This window comes from Podarcis erhardii (assembly GCF_964252035.2).
Source record: "Podarcis erhardii genome assembly, chromosome: 6".
Taxonomy (NCBI): Eukaryota; Metazoa; Chordata; class Lepidosauria; order Squamata; family Lacertidae; genus Podarcis; species Podarcis erhardii.
In genome coordinates, this window is record NC_138510.1 from 28,175,704 (window position 1) to 28,191,537 (window position 15,834).

At 45.7% G+C, this 15,834-nt stretch overlaps 1 protein-coding gene and 1 long non-coding RNA gene across 11 annotated transcripts in view; one reads left to right on the forward strand and one right to left on the reverse strand.

Moving 5' to 3' along the window:
* Positions 1-15,834, reverse strand: part of LOC309345236 — a 278,649-nt gene that overhangs the window by 229,686 nt on the left and 33,129 nt on the right. The window lies entirely within an intron of this gene.
* EPB41L1 (erythrocyte membrane protein band 4.1 like 1) overlaps positions 1-15,834 on the forward strand; it is a 179,656-nt gene that overhangs the window by 104,270 nt on the left and 59,552 nt on the right. The window lies entirely within an intron of this gene.

Consider the following 15,834-nt stretch of genomic DNA (forward strand, 5'->3'; position numbering starts at 1 on the left):
GAAGTGTGTGTGTGTGTGTGTGTGTAGGAATACATGTTGGAACCAGAAGTAATGGAACAAACTGAGTCCTCACCTTGATCCTCCCCCCCCCCGCCCGAAAAATCAGTTCACAGGAGTTGGCAAAAATATGTCATATCTTCCTCTGAGATCTTAGAATCCACTTGGATGACCACTTCTGCTTTAATCCCTTGAACGCAACAAAGCTTTAATCTGCTTTAATCCCTTAAAAAGCAACAAAGTGACCCAAACTAGGGAGATTGCAAGACTTCCTGCCTTAAATGAGAGATAATCTACATGTGGAACTACCTGGATCCCAAACTCTGGTTATCTTCCCTGTTACTGGTGTCTTGCTGATACCTGACTTCTTCTCTCTCTTTCAGCAAGCTTTGAACTCTGTTGTTGTTTGGGTATATTGACGGTCTTGAAATCATCGTCTGCTGCTTTTAGTTTCTCGTTGTGCTATATATTACAGTGGTACCTCGGGTTAAGAACTTAATTCGTTCTGGAGGTCTGTTCTTAACCTGAAACTGTTCTTAACCTGAGGTACCACTTTAGCTAATGGGGCCTCCCGCTGCCGCCGCACCATTGCTGCGTGATTTCTGTTCTCATCCTGAAGCAAAGTTCTTAACCCCAGGTACTATTTCTGGGTTAGTGGAGTCTGTAACCTGAAGCGTCTGTAACCCGAGGTACCACTGTACATGGTTTCAATGATGTGGATTCCTGTTGCTTTTTAATTCTGATGTTGATTCCAGGGTTTTGTGCCTCTGTCGGACAGGAAAAGTAGAAATTTCAGTTTTAAATAAGACATTATAAACACCTCATTGTGCCTTCCAAATCTATGATTCTACCTCTTTGGGGGTTCAGTGAAGTTGTGAATCTGATATGTGATACCATTGTTTTATCTTAGATGTAGTGAAAGCCACACTCTGTCATGGAGAAACTTGGGGGGGGGGGATGTCAGTGGTGGACCAAAGTGGGTAGAGTGACTCTTACCTTTGATACAGGAGACTCCATTCAAGCCCCACACAAATCAGAGGCTTACTCACATACACAACACCTTCCATCCAGTTCAAGGACCAATTTCAGCCAGGCAAAAGCACTTGAGAGTGAGGGGCGTGGCTTGTAGTGAGCAGGGGGTGGTCTATGCAGCGGGGCTAGGCATTAAGCCTCCAGACTGAGGTCCATCTGTTTTGTTGTTGTTGTTTAGTCGTTTAGTCGTGTCTGACGCTTCATGACCCCATGGACCAGAGCATGCTAGGCACTCCTGTCTTCCACTGCCTCCCGCAGTTTGTTCAAACTCATGCTGGTAGCTTCGAGAACACTGTCGAACCATCTCGTCCTCTGTCGTCCCCTTCTCCTTGTGCCCTCCATCTTTCCCAACATCAGGGTCTTTTCCAGGGAGTCTTCTCTTCTCATGAGGTGGCCAAAGTATTGGAGTCTCAGCTTTAGGATCTGTCCTTCCAGTGAGCACTCAGGGCTGATTTCCTTAAGAATGGATAGGTTTGATCTTCTATCCACCCCCAATTTATCTAGCTCTGCACTGATAGTGAGACTTTGGAGAGTTACTGCCAGGTAGATGTCTTTTCTGGCTCTGCTACCTGAGTTCCAAAACCTGGAGGCTGAACCTCAACCCCCTCTTTGTTTGCAAAGCACATACTCTGCCACTGAGCTCTGAGCTATTTTAGATCTTATGAATTGGGTGGCTCAGTTCAGTGTTAAGAGGATAGAAGTGCAGCTGTGCCAGTTCAGAATGTGGAGTTCCCTCTTTGTGTCACCAGATATTTTCAGAAGCTTGCCGTCTGACTTGAGCCAGCCTGTCCTCTTTCTCAGCAGCATCCTGTCCACCCAGCCCCAATATCTAGTGTGCTTCCTCATATTCCTATATACGACTTCCCCAACCATCAGCACCTTGCCCGCTAAATTTAAAAAAGCATCTTACAGCCATGTATCGCACACTTTCCACGGCAAGCTTTCTCTGTCACTGCCACCGACCAAAGACTCTCTTTGAAGTGAGGGGGTTAAAGGCATGAGTGTAGCTTTATTATGATTTTAAATTATTAAGAGGTTTTGGTTTCTTCCCTTTGGGGAATAGCCCTTCAAGGGCTGTCTTTGCAATTACTCCTTTAGAGTTCAGTGCTTGGCAGATCTGTGTGAACCACAGGTTGAGACATAGGCTATGCTCAAAGGGAGCAATCAGCTAAGAGGTTAAGGGTGCAAACTGGAAACCTGCCCAAGGCAGCAGATGCACAAACTCTTGGAGAACAGGGGCTAAATGGCATTGGTGACACATTTCTGATGGCTAGGTGACTGGGCAATAGGATAGCAGATGAGCATCTTTAGAAGCACATTGTAAGTGGGGGCGGAGTGGAGCTCTAATTCTTCACATTGCAGTTGGGGGCCTAAATCAGCTGAAAGCACTCAAGAAAGACTGCAACATCTCACTGGCGATTTCTGAGTTCTGGGTTTCTGGGAGTGGACTGAGGGGGACGAGACTGAGGAGGAATAGTCGAGACTGCCACCCCTCCTGAACTTCCCAAAGAAGAGGAAAGCAGTATTAAATTACAGCAGTGGTTTGAGGAAGGTCACAGCTCAGAGACAGGTGAACAGAGGCGCTGGGAGGTGTTGGGAGAAGAGAAGGGGGAGACAGAGACCGAACAACCAGCTGACACGTTATCACTGGAGAGCATTCCTGACCCCCCTTCTCCCAAAACTTGGCGTGCATTGAAAGTGGAAGAGCAAAGGACTCAGAGACAATTAGCCCCTGGTGGCCACTGTAAGGGAAAGTGCTGTTGCTAGTAAGGGAGGGGGGAGGAGCTCAGTTGGAGCAACGCCATTTTTAGGAAGGCTGCATTCTTTTGTCGTTCTCTGTGAATTATTGAATAAATGACTTGGTAAGAACTCTTACTGTTTCTCTGATTCTGGGCTGCCCCGTGGGAGGGAGCCGTTTTCCCCAAAGCCTGACACGGGGTTATGGAGGGGGGGGGGAGAGAGAGCAAATCCAGAGCTGGGAATAATTTGGTGATAGATGTCCATGCATCTTTGGCCCAACAACATACAGGGTGCTCTGTGCAGTTCTCCATGTTCTACCTCACAATATATATATTGTAGAGATGAAACAGGGACAGGAAAGAGTAGCCTTGGCTGCATGTATACTATGCATTTAAAGCATGTGGCTCCCTTAATATTCGATTGGATGCTGCTTAGAGTGGCTGGGGAAACCCAACCAGATGGGTGGGGTATAAATAATAAATTATTATTATTATTATTATTATTATTAAGAATCCTGGGAACCAGTTTAAGGTTGCTGGAAATTGTAGCTCTGTGAGAAGTCAACTATCGTTCCCAGGATTCTTCAAGAGAAGTCATGTGCTTTAAGTGTGTGGCATTTGCATAGCCTAAAGCTGGCTGGAGGCAGGGATGAGCTGGAGGATATTTCCTAGGAAGAAAGGCATCAGCTGTTGGAGTTCTGAGAGAAGGCAAGGACAGAAGATGTGTTTCCACTGTGTCCACCATGTGTTGTACTATGAGCTCCGCTTTGTTTGAAGGAGTCACACAGGAGACACAAAGCAGGGATGTATGATTTGATCTAGATCCCTGGCATGTGCTCATCACACACTTGATGATATTTCTCTCCCTTTCACTGTCACAGCACTCACCATTTACGCATGTGGCTTACACAGTAGAAGCATATCTACACCCCAAAACTTGAAGCGCTCCTAAGAGGAAAGATGCTAGAAGTTTATAAAGATCTGCACTCTTTAGGGAGAGAATAAACATAATCGAGAAATTATTCGTTGCCTCTCAAAACACTAGAACCTGAGGTCATCCAGTTAAATTAATTGGCAGTAGGTTCAGGACAGACAAAGAGAAGTGCCATTTTAAGCAATGCATAATTAACAGGAAGATTGTCGTGGGATGTTGGGAGGCATGGACGCAAGCATAAATGGCTTTTAAAAGGGGTTAAAAATTCATGAAGGGATAGGCTTGTTAATGGCTATTAGGCATAATAGCTAATTGGCAGCTCCATGTTCAGAATATCAGATACTGGAAGCAAACAACAGAGAATGGCTCCTTGCTATCCCATTTTGTGACTTTTCCGGGAGCGCCCTGTTGGCCACTGCTGCAGACAAGCCGAGCTACATGGACTTTTGTCCTGGTCTAGCAAGTCAGTTATTAAGTTACCAACTGATTGAAGATGATCTCCGTAATTGGATATTAATTCTTAAGCTTCACGTTTTGCACATGTACCCCTAAATATGCACCAAACAACATATCTAGCTTTCCTGCATTAAGGAAAGGGAAATCTCCCTTTAGCCAGTTCAGCTCTTGGAGAGAAAGGCTACTTAACTTTAAGCTGGTTAAGGATTCTAAGCTGGTAGCTGTGAGCCTGGACTATCTGTTGCAGTTGACCTCAAATAGCTAAAGTAGATTCTCAACCTCTCTCCCCATCAATGCAATAGGTTAAAGTGGCAGTCTTAGCCCTGATTGTTAGAGATTAAATCCCATTGTGCTCTCTGTGCTGAAATAAACATGCACGATGGAATATTTAGAAAACTTTTCTGCAGTAAGAGAAGAGCTGTCCTTTCAAAAGCTCCAGTTACAGATAGGTAGCCGTGTTGGTCTGCCATGGTCAAAACAAAATAAAAAAATTCTTTCCAGTAGCACCTTAAAGACCAACTGAGTTAGTTCTAGGTATGAGCTTTCGTGTGCATGCACACTTCTTCAGATACACTGAAACAGAAGTCACCGGACCTTTCTATATAGTGAGAAGGTGGGGAGGGGTATTACTCAGAAGGGTGGTGGGAATGGGTGATTGGCAGATAGCTGCGATGAGCCTGTTGACGACTCTTAACGACTGCAATAGGTCTAACAGGAAAAAGCAAGGGGTGAGAAGCACCTTCTCACCCCTTGCTTTTTCCTGTTAGACCTATTGCAGTCGTTAAGAGTCGTCAACAGGCTCATCGCAGCTATCTGCCAATCACCCATTCCCACCACCCTTCTGAGTAATACCCCTCCCCACCTTCTCACTATATAGAAAGGTCCGGTGACTTCTGTTTCAATCTTTCAAAAGCTGTAACTTTAGTTGCTTAACGCAGCGGCGTAGCGTGGGTTGTCAGCACCCGGGACAAGGCAAGTAATTTGCGCCCCCTAACCTGGGGCAAGGCAAGTAATTTGCGCCCCCTAACCTGGGGCAAGGCAAATAATTTGCGCCCCTAACCCCTAACCTGCTGCCGCTGCCAGCTTCTTCTTGCTGCTGCCTGGGCTGGTCGGGTGTGGTTCTCTCCAGCGCTCAGCGCTGCGCTGGGCGGCCGCTGCACTGTCCCTCCCCCAGATAGTCCCTCCCTCGCTCTCTCTCCGCTCCGCACCGCAACGCACGCCTGGCACCCTCCCCCTCCACAGTGGGCAGCGACTCGGCAGCTCGGATCGGATTCGCACAGCCAGCACTGCAGTGAGAGAGAGTGAGTGAGCCAGGTAGGGGCAGAGAGCTGCGAGCGTGAGCGCCCCCCCCCCAATGTTGCGCCCGGTGCGGCTGGCCCACCCTGCACCCCCCATGCTACGCCACTGGCTTAACGTGCCATTTATGGAAAAAAACAAGAAGCTGCTGCTGCTCCATATCCCTTTCTCCCTCTTCCTTATAACATTTAAGTAGGCACAATTTGTGGCATGGTGCCATTGTGCTGTGCATGGCTCCATTGGTTGGCAATATGACATCACAGCACACATTTTATTTACCTCGATTGGGTGGGGAAACCCTTTTCAGTCTGAGGGCCGCATTTCCTCCTGTGCAACCTCATGGGGGCAGCATATCAATAGGCAGAGCAAATCATGCAAATTTTACCTTAGTACATTAGGTTAGTTCATCCACACAGTCATGCATCCCTCTATCCTTTATCTAGGCAAGTAAATGGCACCATCAGAATTCAAGAACACCAGGCAAAAGCACTCAAGGGGTGCATGAAATTGGGCTGGGAAAGAAATATTGCCAGATAAAGAGACTTGGAGAGCTTCATCCCCCCCCACCCCCCAGCAACCAGACCCAGATGTTGCAAGCAAGAGGGGGCAACAGACACAGGGCAGCAGCAGCTCTGTGCCTCTCACAATGACTTTCAGCATTTACTTATTGCTCTCGAAGTTGGCTAGGGGACACTATACATAGAAGGAAAAAGAAACACAATAATTATATAAACATAAAGTGGTACTCTGCTGTCACTTGCCTGATACTCAAGGAGCATGTATATTCTGGCTGGCAGATCAAAACCTGCCTATCTTGCTTCTAGATAGGGATCATTGGGAGAGGGGTAATACCCCCTTCACTTCCACACAACTACTAACAGTGCACTTCTGCATGTGACAGCTGCATTGAGTTCAATGTGACTTACTCCTGGTTGAGTGTGTATAGTCTTCTCCTTAGTAGACACCCTGCTATATTTTCTCCAGGCATTGATGGCATATATGTGGTAGGTGTCAGCTGCTCTCCTTCATGTGTGGCAGAAATGCAGCATTCACTGGAGAAACCACAGTCGTCTGTACATGATACATTTATTAGAACTGTGTTATTTTAGATGGGTGCATTTATCACAGCAGACAGGAAGACAATGAGTTATGAACAATGGTTCCCAATGCTGATCTGTTCCGTTGTTTGCCATTTTCTTTGACTGTATACACCCAAATGCTGCCTCCTTGGTCTGACACGAGCAGTGTGTTGGAACCTGCCAAATAAGATACAAAACTTTTTTTTTTAAGTGTTCCCTGTAAAAACAAGGATTCTGTTGCAGTGGGTCAGATTTGTATGAACTATACAGAACTTAGAATTTTACCATGTAAGGTTTTTTCTAGCCACAGGTGTTTCAATGTGGGCTTTCTGTTGGCATATAATGATACATGTTCCCAAACTACCAGAATAAATTGTGTAGATGTGTGTGCCAGTTAGAAGAATCTCATCTATTAAAGGTATGTACAGATCCAGCCTTACTGTGACAACAGGATGTTTTGCATTTAGGGCACAACTGTACATGATTCCCCATCACTGCCCATCATTCCTAACATGGGATGCTTGAAAAGCCAGGGCAGAAGGCAAAATCAGCTTCACTTCCTACTTTACAGGTTTGTGTCGGCAACCTGTGTTTCGAAGATGTGGTCTTCTGCTGTCATGTGTAGTTCTGTCCTAAAATCTTCCACTTGTGCCTGTAAAAGCCTGCTTTGCATGTTTTGATTGTTATGAAAAGAAACTGTATTTTTAAATTAAATTTTTTGCAGCCAACACATAGGGTGGTATCGAATACTTTTACCGCTTAGAGTAGACCCACTGAAATTAATTGACATGACTAACAATTCCATCAATTTCAGTGGGCTTAAGTCTTGAGTAGGACTAGCACTGGGTATTACCTACTAAGTGTGGGTCTAATACATAGGAGTAACAGTTTTTTCAGGTGCCCTCGTCAAATCAGGGTTTCCGGGCACATGCTTTAGGATGTACATTACATATTCACTTTACATGCTTGCTGCAAAAAGAACCCCACCCAAAAACAAAACTCTTGGTATCTCGCCTGAGGGTTTTTTTAACAGTAACTGTAATATGTACATCTGCCAGAAGCCTATAATTTTCACTCCTTTGGGATGTTCATTCTTTGGCCCCTTAAACAACTCCTTCAAAATGAAGCAAGGCAGGTTTGTGTGCCTCTAATATGCGGAGGGAACCACTTGAGGCCCACGCCAGGGACTTTTCAAAGCAATAGTTACAAAGACCTGAATGCAGGTGCTTTCTCCTTCAACAGGCAGAAAGACTTTGCACAGAGTGTGAACTCACAATGGAATTATGTGCTGCAGGAGCTTTTTAAGGAAAAAAGTAAACTCTGGATTTTAAAATGAGGAGAGGGAAGGGCTGGGTAATATGAGCCTGGCTGACATGTGTAGTCACACAAGTAAAGATAAGTATTTGCTTAATCAAATGCCATGCCCCAGGGCACAGACTGATGGCGTGGGCAGGGTTTGTCAACACCGTGCATTGTGTTCAGTGCCGAACCAGGCGCATGTTCTGAGCAAAGTGAGGTTAGGTTGGAAGCGCTGGGCAAAGGTGGGGAAAACACAGAACTCACACCCTGTTCTCTTGAGGTGAATTCTAGGTTATTGGTATGCTGCCCATCCTCACTAGGAAGCTCAGCATGATTTAGTAAAATGGTATGGGTGGATAGTAGCGAAGGCTGCTGTTCTGTGGCATGAACAGTTTCTGGTACTTCGGCAGTTTACTCCCACGATAAATCTGCATTGCTACAGCATCATTTTACACATGCAGAATAGATGAACCTTTGGGGAAGGGCTGTTGCTCGGTAGTAGAGCGTGTGCTTTGTATGCAAAAGATTCCAGATTCAATCCCTGCCATCTCTGGGTTGGGGTGGGGAAAGGCTGTTTGAAACCCTCGAAAGCCACTGTCAGCCAATGTTGACGATACTTAGCTAGATGGATTAATGGCCTGGTGTGGTATAAAGCAGATTCCTATGCTGGCAGCTGATAGAGGAACCCCATAATTAGGACTCAGCATCTTTCCTTTGGGGATCTGAGTGGAAGACATCTTGTACTTCTTCACATGTTGGTAGTCTTCGGTGGAAGGTGGTGGTGGTTGTTTTTGCTCCAGCACTTCAAATCAACTTTAAGTGTGCAAACTGCATTTCCCGGTGTCAGGGTTTTAGGGAGAGAGGAGACAGAGAGCGAGGGCGAGGAGGAAGAGGACGACAACGAGCCGAGGTTGTCCCAAAGTCCGTCTAGCGAATCAGAGGATTCCCAGAAGGGAGCCCCCCTGGTCAGGCCAAGGGGCAATAGAGAGGGAAGCAGTCAGAAAGAGGGGAACGAAGAGGGAATCCCCAGTGGGAGTGGCAAAGCGGGACCAGCTCCCCCGTCGGAAAGGAGTGGAGGGGGGGGAGTTGCCAGTGTGTCAGAAAGAGCAGGACAGGAAGGAGGAAGGGGGAGGAGTTCGGAGCAAGACGTCCTGCCTGAAAGGGAGGAGTGTAGTACCGAGAGCAGCGTAACTGTAGAAAGGAAGGTCAGAGGCAACGTACGCGCGCCAAGTTCAAATATAGAGGCGCGCGGAAATGAGGAGAGCTCTGAGGAGGAGCCTGGTGCCAAAGCACGAAGGAGGGGGGAGCAGGCGGGAGAAGACTCAGCCTCTGGGGAGTCCCGGAAAGAGGGAAGACAGGGGGGCAGGAAGACCCTGCGGAAAAGGAAAGAGAGGAAAAGGTGGAGCAGTACAAGCCTCTTAAATTGGTGCAGGGGAGGGACGGACTCAGAGGGGACTTCTAACATCTAAGGGTAACAGATGCGGAGCCACGGAGTTGGGATGTAATGGCTACAATGATCTTCAATAAATCCTTTTGTACATAACTTGGACTGGACTTTGGTCTCTTGTGAGCTGGGACCTCGGGTGGCTCTGACACCCGGTATGTGGTTCAGTCCTATCAGAAAAGAGCTGCAGTCTGGAAGTGCCAGAAGCCTTGCATGTTATACCTGGATGTTGCTGCTGCACCATAAAATCTCTACTCCTAATCTACCTGCATGTTATTACAGCCAGAAAAGTGGGCACAGATTTATTTTTTATTTTTTAAAAGAGAATCTGGGGCAAAGAGAAACAAGCAAGAAACTCCATAGTCTCCCAGTTCAGTAGCAGATAGAGAATCTCCAGACTGCAGCCTTGCAAACCTAGCAGGTGGACAGGCTTTTTTCTTCAGAGAGCAGAAATTTTCACAGTGCCGCTTTGAAGTGTGAAGGCAAAACCTTATGTGGGATCATCCAAAAGCTCATTTTAGGTGAGCGTAGCACATGCTGTGTGTGAACCCTGCTGTGGTAAGAGGACACAGCATGGCAGTTTTAGTGTGTGAAAATCTCACTGCAAAAAAGGTATTTTGGGATAAGCAAGGGCACCTTCTTGTGTCTCGCCAGCCCAAATAGGGAAAAAACCAAAACAGAGTTCTCCTCCAGAAACTGACACTGTTGCTCTTCTTCTCCCTGTGTCTGTGATTTCCAGTGACTTGCTAATAGGCCAGCTACCTCTTAGCCTTTTCAGCCCAACCAGGTGGGATGAAAGGGAACTGGCCTCACCATGGATTCCCTTCCTCCTTTTCTTTGTGTACCCTTTGCAGGACATATAAAGCAAGGCTGAGGTGTTTTGTTTTTTTCTTTGGGTAAATGGACAACTTTTGTATTGGGCTTCATCCCATGTCCTGTCCAAAACGCTGAAGTCCACCCACAGGCTCAGTAAACCCCTGTGAGCTCCACCTTTGGCTCCATTCCTGGGGCTCTACACCCCATGTCCCATCTACCACACCCAAATGGTTCATTTCAAGAGTTAGTAACCAAACTACCTCTGCACCACAGATATCTGGATGGTTATCTCACATCCCATCCCAGTTGCTGTAGGTAAGAGTAGACAGCATCTCCTGTTCTTTCAGCTCAGCGATGGGGAGCCAGTGGCCCTTGAGAGATGTTAATGAACTACAACTCCTATCAGTATTGACCATGCTGTCTGAGGCTGATGGGAGATGGTAGTCTGAGATGGGAGTCCAACAACATTGGGAAGGCTAAAGGTGCTCCATCTTTGCTTTAACAGATGACTGTACCCTCTGGTTATATAGCAGTGGATTTGTTCAGCTTTTGCTTTCCTGCATTTTTAATAAGATGTGTGTATTCGTTGGTGTGGGGGGTGTATATGCATACAGTGTGAGTACACACACACAGGCATATATATTGAACAAGAGTAGAAATTCTGTGCAGAAACCCCACTGGCATGATTGACAGCTCAGTTCTAACCGTGTATATGCAAATGTTTTATTGGAATCAGTGGGGCTTCTGCCCAGGTAAGTGGGACTAGGATTGCAGCCTTGTACAAAATCTTGGTAGCTTTGCAGCTAAAACATCATTAGCTTTTTACCTGGAAAATGGGATTCGTCAATGTCAAAGGTGCACTTAAGGAAATATTGTCCTCTCTTTTTTATGGGTTGTCAGTAAGAGAAGTTAAAAGTATGTCGCTTCAAAGTGGCATTTTGAAATGGAAAAAAGTGTTATTTTGACATGTGCAAAAATGCCATTCCCTCAATAATACCAACTTTATTCATATCAACATTTCAGGCTTGGAAATGTATTGTTCCTTTTGACAACTCTCCCACCTCCCATGTAGTACTGAAAAGAATTTGGAAGTAGCCAAAGTTCCAGGGAGCTTGGATGCTTGTCTCCTGGTCATCTCAAAATATATTTTCCTTACTTTCTGCCTTGATAGTAATTACCCATAGATAAATTAGGATAGGAGGTGGTAACTCAACCAAGGCTTTCCAGTGAGCAACAGCAATTTGACATTTAAACCCAATGCTCTGCATAACAAGCACTCATCCTGATGGGTCAATTAGATAAGGTGCTGCCTTACATAGAGTCAAGTCTCTGATCTGTTTAACATCATTCTTCTTAGAGAACCACTTCCACATTTGCCTTTCTAGAGATAGGGGAAATCTCTTCACCCCTCCTCCCCAAAAAATCTGTTACACGGTTTGGCAAAGCAAGTTATTTTCCTAACAAATAGGGCAGGGCTTGCCAACGTTTGTGGTCTCATAGGTACATTTGCAAACTGGTAATTCTATCATGAGCAACAAGCACACACACCACAACCAATTCTACTGGTTACAACAGAATGCTTCTTTCAAACCTAATTTTGGCAGGGGAGGAGATGGGCATCACATTGGTGACCTTTGCTATATTAGATTACCCAAATGAACAGTAATCTAACAGTTTAGCAACAACCCTGTCGAGACTGGGGACTAGATCAATATTGGGAGTATTAATTATGGATTACCAAAATGAAGTGTTTAGCTTTATATAAAGGCTGTTGCTGTTGTTGTTGTTGTTGTTGTTGTTGTTGTTGTTGTTAATGAAATGTCTATACTGCCCTTCATTTGATGATCACAGGGAAGTCTACAAAAATACACACCATAACAACAAAAACAACAACACCCTGAAGATCACCTGTAGTTCTGAGAAACTATTTTTGGTTAGCACTCCATTGGTAGTGAAAGCAGAATTTGTTGTTCCAGCATGAAAGACAACATGGTGCAGTGAGGGATTTACACTATTTATGTCAAGCCTAGTAAGGACAACTACTACTGCTGTTATTTTTGTTGTCATTATTTCAAATTGTATGCTGCTTTTCCACAAAAACGTGCCCCAGAGCACTACAGCAGAAATCCACATGAATGGGCACTGGGCACCAATAAGTTTGCAGCAGGGTCAGATCCTTCCTCCACTTTCTCATGAGCTGTAATCACCACCACTCTATCCTTCCCATCCACTTATCTGGAGTCTGCTATGGTGACAGCTAGCAAGATGGAGATATTTATCCTCTACTCCTTCCTCTTGGGCTGTGTTAGGCCAACAGCTCTGGCAGTTGCAATTTTCTCCATCCCCTTCCAATATCAGCAGCCCTTGGAAAGCAGCATTTCACAGCGTGGCTGGCATATGGGTCACTGCTCTATCTGCACTCCAGGTGCGGGAATAGGGAATGAAGAAAAGAGCTCCTTCCTGCCCACCAGAGCAGCCAGTTAAAGAGATAAGGGGTCTGGAGGCTGGGTGTTTGGGAGGGGCAGGAGGAAAGAGTTGAGTTGTTATTTGTCTTGGATTAAATTCAATACGGAGAAGAACTCGGGGAGTTGCAATGTAACACTCACCTTCATTAATGCTCACCTTCTGTTTAAGGTGAGTGTTTCAGATCACCAGGGTTCATATTCTGAGCCAAGGAAATGTAAACTTCAGCACGATCTGTGTGTTTGTCTTCCAAGGAATCTCTGTATATATAACCCTCTGTGGTTCCAAGGCATGTTTTAGAGGGCACAACCTCAATTTATGTGGGGGCTGAGCAGGCCTTTGCCCCTCATTCTCACCTCATCTGGGCTGTCAGTGTGCTAAAAGGCATCCAACACTAGCTGCATGTTGGAGGGAAAGATGCATGGTGGTGAACAAGTTGTCTTTCGGGGAAGTGTGTCTATTGTTGTTGTCCTTCACATTGAAGAACAGTTTATGGTTCTATAAACCTCTTGCCATCTCTCTGACCTCCAATACCGTTTAGCAGGAGATACATAGAGACATAGAAGACTGCTTTATACTGAGACAGACCATTGGTCTGTCTAGTTCAGTACTGTCTACACTGACTGGCAGTGGCTTTCCAGGGTTCCAGGTATGGAGTCTTACCCAGTCCTACCTGGAGATGCTGTGGTTTTAAATGGGGACCTTCTGCTTGGAAAGCAGATTCTCTGCCCCTGATCTGCAGCTCTTCCCTGAAAGGCAGAGATTGCAAAGTATATCTTATGTTGAATATATTTCTGTGCTGTACTGTTGAATATCTGTGGCTGTCGCCTAGCTCTAATCTTATGACCTTTAGCTTGCTACATCCTAGTCCCATCAGATGAGAGCTTCATTCGCATCAGGTTTTCATGAAATCCCCCAAAGAGGTGTGTTGGTACCTTGATATATTTTTCTCACTCTCTCTGAAAAGACCAAGCCTTGCTTTCCTATACCAAGTCAGACCATTGGTGTATCTAGTTCAGTAGTAGTGGTACTGTTAATTCCCTTGATATGGACACTATACTTCTGTTGATGCAGCCTAGAATAGCATTAGCTTTTTTTGGTGATGCATCGCACTGTTAATTCCTGTTACAGATAGGTAGCCGTGTTGGTCTGCCATAGTCAAAACAAAACAAATTCCTTCCAGTAGCACCTTAAAGACCAACTAAGTCAGTTCTTGGTATGAGCTTTCGTGTGCATGCACACTTCTTCAGATACATCTGAAGAATACACTTCTTCAGTGTATCTGATACACTTCAGATACACTTCTTCAGTGTATCTGAAGAAGTGTGCATGCACACGAAAGCTCATACCAAGAACTGACTTAGTTGGTCTTTAAGGTGCTACTGGAAGGAATTTGTTTTGTTTTGACTGTTAATTCCTGTTCAGCATTTGGTCTACTAAAATCTTGTTTTTCAAGATCCTTTGTCAACTGTGAGACCTGCTGTGAGACCTGCTGTGCTGACTGTACTATCCCTGGGATGGAACCTTAGTGCTGGGCACTGATCAACGTTACTAGTCATTTGGAGAGATGTTGCTGGCTTGGCACAGACACCAGCGCATTAATCTATGGCCTTATGTGCAGCTACGTCTGCCATCTCGTTAAACCCAGATGACAATGTAAGGGATAGGGTCAGCCCAACGGCTATGAGTCAGGTCTTAGCAACCAGCAAGTCCTTGCTTTTGAATTCTAATATCCTTGAGGATTGCATTTCTCCCAAACAAGGGAGTGGAAAGATTTGATGCTATGAGCTTTGACACTGGCTAGATATAAGGCATCAAGTGAGGCTGCGATTCCTTAACCTTCAGAGAAAATGATCTGGCTTTGAGTTTTGCACTGAAATTTTGTTGATATCCTTCCTGCTGCGCTTGAGCTGGAAGTTATAAGCATTTGTGGCTGGGCAAGAATTCAGCAGTTCCAGATCAACCTAACCGCAGATGGGGTTAGCAAGCATCCAGGCACACCATGTCTAATTGTTCTAAATTTGTGTGTTGGTGGGCCATGCGCATCAGTATACAGGCACTGCAGAAGTAAGATTGCTGGTGATCTGAAGCATGGGCTGTGGAAGACTTGCTCTGTTTGGTCCTACCTGTAAACACCATCTCTGAAAATGCCACCTACTGTTACCCACTGAAATTTAGCATAGGTTGCGTGAAAAACATTCACCTGTTACCTACCAAAATGTAAGCTCAGTTTGACTTTCTATAGTATTGCATCTATAATATTGCCATAAATACATGTGATATTTTGCTAAGCTGTGTCCTTCAGGAGCATAAGCAAGAAGCCACACTTTTTAAATAAGTGTTCACGGGGAGAGAGCATCTTTGGCTTCCTCTTCATCTCTTGAGCTCTTCAAAATGCAACTTTGAATATGATTGTTGATTGCCTTCCTTTTTATAGAAGAGTTTTTCTGTGTAGCAGGGATGGCTAATCCCCAGTTTGGGAGCCTCACTGTCCCTCAAGCAATTTTTTTCTGGCCCTCCAAAATCCGATCCATTAAAGTAGACATGGTGATGGGGAGAAGGAAGCTCAGTGCTCTGGTAAATCACCTCTGTCCCTAGGCACCACATGGATAATGTTATGAGCAGAGAGGGGAAGATCACCCACCCACCTCAGCATGGGTCAACTGATGAAGGAAGGGGTCTGCTTCTGTGTGCACCCCCTCCCTCCATGTGAGAATGTGTGGGGTGGCCACACCCACTGCTGTCATTCTGCCCCCTGAAGGTGAATGCAACACCCCATGCTGTATAGAACAGGGGTCAGCAAACTTTTTCAGCAGGAGGCCGGTACACTGTCCCTCAGACCTTGTGGGGGGCAGCACTATATTTTTTTTGGGGGGGAAGAATGAACGAATTCCTATGCCCCCCAAATAACCCAGAGGTGCGTTTTAAATAAAAGGGCACATTCTACTCATGTAAAAACAGGCTGATTCCCGGACTGTCCACGGGCCAGATTTAGAAGGCGATTGGGCCGGATCTGGTCCCCGGGCCTTAGTTTGCCTACCCATGGTATAGAAGATAGTTTTGCAATCCTTAAGGTTGGTTATTTTTAGAGTATCTTTCCCAAGGTCACCCAGGGGGAGTTCCCTCACCTAGGAGTGCTAGATAAGCTTTGAAACGTAAGGGGCACCCTGGAGCTGACTTGCCTGTTCTCCGGATCTCCATGACGCTCGGTCATTTTGAAAGGAGTACTCACTGGGTTCTGTGGGGCCCTGATTTTCTGCATGGATGTCCAGGGTTGAG